Below are 7,717 nucleotides of genomic sequence, written 5' to 3'. Positions count from 1 at the left end.
ATTTTTCTCTCTAATGATAACCTTTCATAATAAATGTAGTCAAGCAGACTGCTTTCTGGGCAGAGAAAGGGGAAAAAGAACCAAATACCAGATCTTATTTACCTCGTTTAACTTCCTAATGGAATATGTCCTCATAGGACGGTGACAAAAATGGCACAGGAATTCATCTAGAATAAATGAAAGCAGAATATTCAATAGGAAAGTTGTAATAAACTATCTGCATAGAAAGGCAAACTGAATACACTAAAGAGGGAGACTGAGTATTTGCACTAAACAGCGCTGTCTCTGGGGCTCAAAACATTCAAAATGAACACTCATTAACCACTACATGAAAAATTTAAGAAAAAAAAAGAAAAAAAGGAAATGGGGTAAGGTACTAGATTTATTAACTAATATAATCCTTTTAAGAAAACAAGCCCACAATTATCCAAATGAAAACAAAGCAATGAAACAAACACCCCAAAACCATACAAACACATTCACTATTAAATATAATCAAATATGTGACAAAGTACAGCTTCAATGCACTCGAAATTAAATTACTACCCCCTGTAAAGCAAGTTTTGGGAGAAGAAATTTTGCCCATTTCAGTGAAAAAAAAAAAAAAAAAAGCATGATTCTGAAAGTCAGAGTTGAGAAGATGCTCCAAACTGTCTTATTCATACTGATTGTGTACAAGAACTCTGAATGTGCATAATTAGGTTTCTTGAAAGTGTAACTTAATGAATAGGCTAGGATGCGATTGTAAACATGTTGGCATAAACTCCAGTAAAAAGAGGAGGAAATGGAAACACATTTTCAAAAGCAGCAAAGCACTCGGGAGGCATAGAGCTGACACGGAGTCTCCCAAGCTGAACGGAGCTTTTAATTTTTTGACTCTAAAATCGCAGAAAACAGGCGTGCCAAAAAACAACAACCAGTCTGTGAATTTCCTAATTTTTATTGTCTCCCTAATTGCACTTAGTATTTTTGCTGTATTTGCATTACTATTATGAAAGTGATGTGAAAAACAATAAAAACTCACATGGATCATTTTTTAAATTCAGCCTCCTGTGGCTTTGTATAGCTCACCCTTGTGCTAAACAGCTAAAGCATATAATTCATCACAGCAGCGCTGGCGGAGAATCATTGCTGTCCTTCAAAAAGATCCAGAGAAATGTGGAATAACAAAGACAGAATAATTTTATTGCTTGCAACTGGAGGAAATGTATTGCTTGTACCTGGCAGCAGGCCAGGCCAGAATCTGAAATGCTGTTGCTGCTGTAAATGGGATGAAAGAGATTCATAATCCATCTCCATGCCTACTCCGGCTAAGAACATTATAATAAGAAAATTATAAGCAGAGAAAGTAACTTAAAAAAAAAACAATAGGAAACATTAAGAAATAAGGAAGAGACTTTTTTTTTTTTTTTTTTTTTGGTGTTGTTAATTCATAGGCTAATTACCATGACTAACCATTTGGTTAGCAACTAACTAATCATTAGTTATTGAATGTAAGTAATAAAGGCACTGAATGTAGGCATTTTATATATTCAGTACCTGTACTGAACGTGGGGTTCTTGTTCAGAACAATCTCATCAGACTTCTCCATCAGCGGCTCCAGCCAGGACAAGGTTAATGTGCTCAAATCAGCTGCTGAACTGGATAAACTCAGCTATTGTGCAATATCAGCAGTGGGACTAATCGATGGAAGTTTTGAACCTGTTCATCTAAAATCTTCAAATAATGTGTTTAAGGCATTGCCCTCCACACAGCATTTGATGCAGGACAGATAAATGGTGTGACATTTCGGATTCCCTTGGACAGGACAACTGTGTGAATCACCTGAGCAAGAAATAATGTTTTGCAGTTTTCTTCTGTCTTCGCAAAGCAAGACTGATGCTGTAACTGCTTGCTCGGATGGGCAGGTTGTTGGACCAGGGTATTTCATTCAGGAGTTGGAGGGGGAAGTAGAAAGCTGTTTTAGTTTGCTTGAAAGCAAGGGGCATCGCCTCACAGCCTAAGCGAGAGGAGGGCTGCTTCTGACAGAAGGGTGGAAGCCCTCGAAAACGAAATCAGGTCACAGTGTCACACAGTTCGATGTTCCCAGAGGTACCAACAGGGGTAAAGCCCCCAGGCTTATTCAGATCAGCAGAACCCTTGCTCATGTAATCGTTACATGTACGTATCGATGGGAGAGCCCTGATGCACGGAAAAATGCTATTGATTTCCTCCGCTGCATCTGATGTGGTGGATAAAAGGGAGAACAAAGATGGGGCTTGAATTTAGACAGGGAAAATCTTCGGGGTGGTGCTTTGAATACCATAACGTGGTGATGAAATGGGGACTTAATAAATGCATGGTGATATAAACGAGGGAGCTGAAGTGGCATGCTGCTTGCCTTAACCGGGAGTGAGGCACGGTGTCGATTTTTGCTGTGAGATTCAAACTTAGACACCCAATTTCTACAAAAGATCCAAGGCTAATGAAAACCATTGGATTGAGTACGAAATGCCCGAGAAGGTCCCTTTTGGCTCCTTCAGCCTTCAGGGTTTCTGACTCCTTCCCTCAGAACAGGCCTTGCACACTGCATACAGGTGTGTAAACCTTTACACACATCTCTCCCACATATATGCACCAGATGCAGTAGCTCACATCCACACTGATACAAAAGAGCTTTGCTCAAAATCCAGGAACTTATATCAACGAGATTTTGGCCCAAATGAGTTCAAGTTTGGGTAGCCAAGGGTACCAGTTCAGGCTGCTGTTGCTCCCTTCCTCTGCTGCTATGAATGTGGTCAGCTTTGACTAAGATCTCTTTATTAGAGCATGCGTATGGATGTAGTTAGGGTCCAGCTGAAGTTCTTTAGCATGTGCTGAAATATTTTCCTGCACACAAGGTACGTTGTGTGCCAGCACACGCTTCCCTCTGCTCGCAGTTATCTGCAATCCCATCATCCAAATATTCCAAAATTAAAGCAGCAGCCTCTTTCAATGCTGTAAATAATCGTGGTCTCCTTGTACTTCTTAATGCACTTGTCAAAATGCTTTTCTTACTGTGTGCTCACCTATCCTGAGAAATGAACAGCTCGAGATCACTTTCCAAGCTTGTCTCCCATGCCCTGGGCTCTGAAGTGATGCAAAATCTTTCCATTCCTTCTTTCCTCAAGTGGGCCCGAGTCATCCGCTGAAAAGTGACCGCTCACCTTTTACACTTCAGTTTCACAATTCTTTTAAAGCCTTTCTATTGGTGTCACTTCTCGGGCTACGACTGGTTGCAACCCCCTTCGACGGGGTTTTCTGGAGCATTCTCTGCCCGCGATGGCATCGGAGCTGCCGCCGCGTTCCTGACAGCCCCTTTGTGGCTCTGACAGGCAGCCGAGAATGGGCGTCCATGAACTGAGCTGAACTTGAGGATGTCTGAAAGAAGCACAATTGGCAGTGTTCATGGTGAATTATTTATAACAATACAATTATCCAAGGCCGTTAAATACTGAAATATTAAGGGGAAAATACGGTGCAATTAAGGAAACGTTGCTGTATACTTCACAGCACTAGAGATTTCACTAATTTGTCCAAATTATTGCTTTAGTTTACCTGCTTTGATTTTCACCTCATGGCTGCTTTGCTGAGAAATATTAGGTGAAAGACAAAAGTGGTTGCTTGTGAATTCTGCGAATATAACTTACAATGTGATGAATGAATGCTTCCACATAATGAGATACTCCATTTCTACAGCATGAAGCGTTAACTGTGTTGTAGCTATAGGTCCCAAATTAAAACAAAATATTTTTTGCTTATGGGATAGCAGCAAGGATTTGACAAGCAATTTAAGTAACCAAAAACAAACCAAAAAAACAAACCAAACCATAACAAAAAAAAAAAAAAAAAAAACACGACCAACAACAAACACCATTAAGTTGTGGAGAGGTGGAGAAGAAACAAGTATTGAATGCTTGATTTGAAAAAATTATTTGAAGGAGACATTGCAGTTAACACCTTTCTTCAGAAGGCGTATGCTACTGGAAGGAAGATTTCATGCAAATTGTTCAGGATCAGGTAGTTTTGTATTAAACCCTGCATTTGTTCTTAGTGAGCTTTAGTAATGCTTTTCCAGAAAATCTCTTTCTGAAGGACAAACATGGTATTTGTGGACTTGCTTCTGCTGCTTTTGCACAACCTACACTTTCATATTCATAATATGCATATTAATCTTTGACAAAAAAAAATATTCAGTGGCCAAATAATTTTGACACATTCTTTAATCAAAAGCAATGTGTGTTGCTGCTGAACATCCGTCTCTTTTGACTTTTAACTTCATTTCTATTGCTAGGATAGCAAATTAATTTTGTTCTGTCTCTGTAGAGTTTAGTGATATAAATTATGGTGCAGAAAAATAAGGTCAAATGTATCTTTGATACCAGTAAAGAGAATGGCTGCTGTATCAAAATAAATCTGGCCTCAGAGTTGAATATGACTGCTTTGAAAACATTTGTATTGTCCCAGTTACACAGGCATACTACTGGAACTAAGAAGAATCTTCATCTTTTCTTCAAATATAAAGAAAATTTGATTATTCGTGTTAGTGTCATGAAGAGAGTAGCTCACACCACTTGTAGGCACCTGATCATATCATCGTCACTGTATTATTTTTTTAATTCATAATGGATCGCTTCCAGTGAGGGAGGAAAAGCACCAACATCTCAGCCCACAGCATTATCTCCCACAGTCTTTGGGGAAGTAAAAGGTGGGGATTTGTACCCACTGTTAGAGGAGGGAGTTGAAATTCAGATTTCTGTATGAGAACCTCCCACACTGAGCTTGTTACAGGGGTGCAGACAGACAGAAGCGAGTTATCTGTGAGATGCTTCCCAAGCTGCCCATCACCGCAAAGGCTGAGCTGCTCCTGAGCAAGCACATGCCTTGGGAAGTCTAAGTACTACTGGATTGGGACAGCGATTTGGAGGCATCACTCTTAACTTAATTACCCAAATTTGTTAAAATCCTATTTAGGGTAAATCTGAGCTTTTACAGCTTGAAATAAATAAAATTTTGCAATGTACTCATCAGCTTAGTTGAATTCTCTTTAGCGGGATTAAATACCATTAAACCAATATTCTTTTTGTCTCTTCAGGATTTGGAGTAACTTAGCTTTTTTATTTTATTTTATTTTATTTTATTTTATTTGGGGGGTAATAAAAGCAGGAATATTCTGTTATTCATATTGTGCCTCCATATTGTGTTTCAAGGATGCTTTGATTGATGAAGACTGCTTTGTGGATATATTTTCCCTTTCCATTTTTCTAACTGAACTTGTCAATCCTCCCTTAAGACCTAGTAAATAATGAGATCAATCACTGTGGAGTCGAAGTAAAAGCAAGGACAGCGCCTGAACTGACACGGGAATCCAGCTGAGCAAACAGGGAAGGGATATCTCTGAGAGTTAAAGCAAAATCCTGGGCCTGCTCAGACACATTTTAGGACTGTGTGCAGGATGCTTACGAAGGCCAATGTTAGGCTCAGGGGGCTAGTCCTCTAGAGATCCCATATCAACAAAAAGGGAGAGACACACACCCAGACAGAGCATGTGGAGTAGGTTTTGGCTCATTTGCTTTCTCTCTTTCTGTTGACCACTTAGGGAACCCTTCAGCAGCCCAACACAGCAACATGAACTGTCTGCCTGCCGGAGGCACCATCTTAAATGTGATGAGCCAGCTACCATAGGATGGTGAGGGGGTGGTGGGGAATGTTTCCTGAAGAAAAGAGGCTAAAGAAAAGGGCTGCAGGATTCCCCTGTCCCACAGAGCAGATTCTCTTCCTTTCCTTCTCTCCTGCACCTTCCAGGGTCCTATTACTGCAGCTTTAGGGCGGGGGAAAGGGCAAATTTGTAATGAGGGCTTAAAGTCCATTTTAGTTAAAGTAATAATAATAATAATAAAGTATCACTCATTGAGGGTTTAGTTCCTTTTTTTTCCATGGCTACTTCCAGGAAATGTCTGTGTGGAGAGAAAAAGCAGCATCACGTCTTTCTGTGCCACAGGCGGTACCCATGAACTCAAATGCCGTGTATACATTTCAGGTGTCTGCACTTGAAGAAAGGTGTTGAAAAACTAAAAAAAAAGGCTTCACAAACACATTTCAAGAACCACCTGGGGTCTGTAAAACTCCAGGTTACAGGGAACAGCACCTTAGAGAGGATTCAATACAAAAGAAAGGTTGAGAGGTCATTGGATAGTGAGTTACACTGTTTCTGATGGTGGATGGCTTTCAGTCTCGCAGTAAAAAGGCATAATGGAACTTAGTGGTTAGAAGCTGGAGCCAAGTGAAAGTAAGAAAGTGCACGTTTTTAACTGGAAAGTGCTTTTACCCAGGCGAAGTGAGCAGAAGAGGTGCGGAGCTGTAAGTCGTGACTGCCCCCAGCTGTCTGCTCTGCCCAGCTGCTGCAGGTTCCTGCTTCCTGAGAGCCTACAGAAGGAGGTGCAGGCTGTATCTCGGGTACCTCAGAGCAAGTCGGGCTCACCTGCACTGCTGACTGAAGCTGCTGTTCTGAGAAGGTGGGACAGGTATCGTGCTAACTCACCACAGCACTACTCCCCAGAAATGGGGGGTTGTGTCGTCAGCACGCTGTAAGGGCAACCTCTAAGTTGCCTAGTTGACTTGGAGACACTAAGTGTCACTTGGTGAAATAATAATGGTGAAACAAGCTAGAGCAGTTCTCAAAAACAGGATGCTGAAACTAGCTAACCTTGAGATTTTAACTGGATGCTAGCTCAAAGGTCATTTCCAGTCCTAACTAGCCTCTGTGTGGCAAAGACAGCCATATACCTAGACCAGGATGATAATTAGGTACTGACTGGCTGAACATAACGTGTAACAAAATTCACAATAGGATGTACTACGCATTAAATGCAAGCATTAACATGAGCCAGCAAGGCACCACTGTGGCAAAGGCAGCCGTGGCATCTGGGGCTGTGGGACAGGGAATGGTGGCAGCAGGCCGAGGGAGGTGATCCTCCTCCTCTGCTCGGTACTGGTGAGACACACCTGGAGTGCTGGGGCCAGGTCTGGGCCCAACAGTATGAGGGAGATATGGACAGGCTGGAGAGAGTCCAGTGAAGGGCCACTAAGGTGAAGAAGGGACTGGAGCACCTCTGCTGTGAGGAGAGGCTGAGGGCTGGGACTGCTCAGCCTGGAGAAGAGGAGGCTCAGGGGGATCTTATCTGTAGCTTGCTGATGGAGGAAATAAAAGAAATGGAACCAGGCTCTTCTCAGTAGCACTCAGTGACAGAAGAAGAAGCAGCGGGCACTCTTTGAAATACAGGAAATTCTGTTTAAATGTAAGAAAACACGTTTTACTTTGCAGGTGGTCAAACACAGGAAGTTTTCCCAATAAGGCTGTGGAGTCTCCATCCCTGGAGATTCTCAAAACCTGACTGGACGTGGTCCTGCTTGAGCAGAGGGGTTGGACTAGGTGATGCCCTGAGGTGCCTTCCTACCTCAGCCATACTCTGATTCTGTGACACCAGGGTGTATATGACGTGCGAGGAGTGCTGGGGCTGACAATTTACATTGCTGGATGATTCCTTCCAGTGCTACAGGTTGGTCAACAATTGACAGTATTTTGCTCCTTGCCACTCTGCCTCAGTAAAAGAAAGCTGAGGGGGTGTAGTTAGCCTTGTTTGTGGGGCATAGGGTGAAGTGCTTGCACAGGAGAGAAGCAATCTTTGAAGATAGCAGT

This window comes from Netta rufina (assembly GCF_964035555.1).
Source record: "Netta rufina genome assembly, chromosome: 3".
NCBI lineage: Eukaryota > Metazoa > Chordata > Aves > Anseriformes > Anatidae > Netta > Netta rufina.
Note: the sequence above shows the minus strand (reverse complement) of the source record.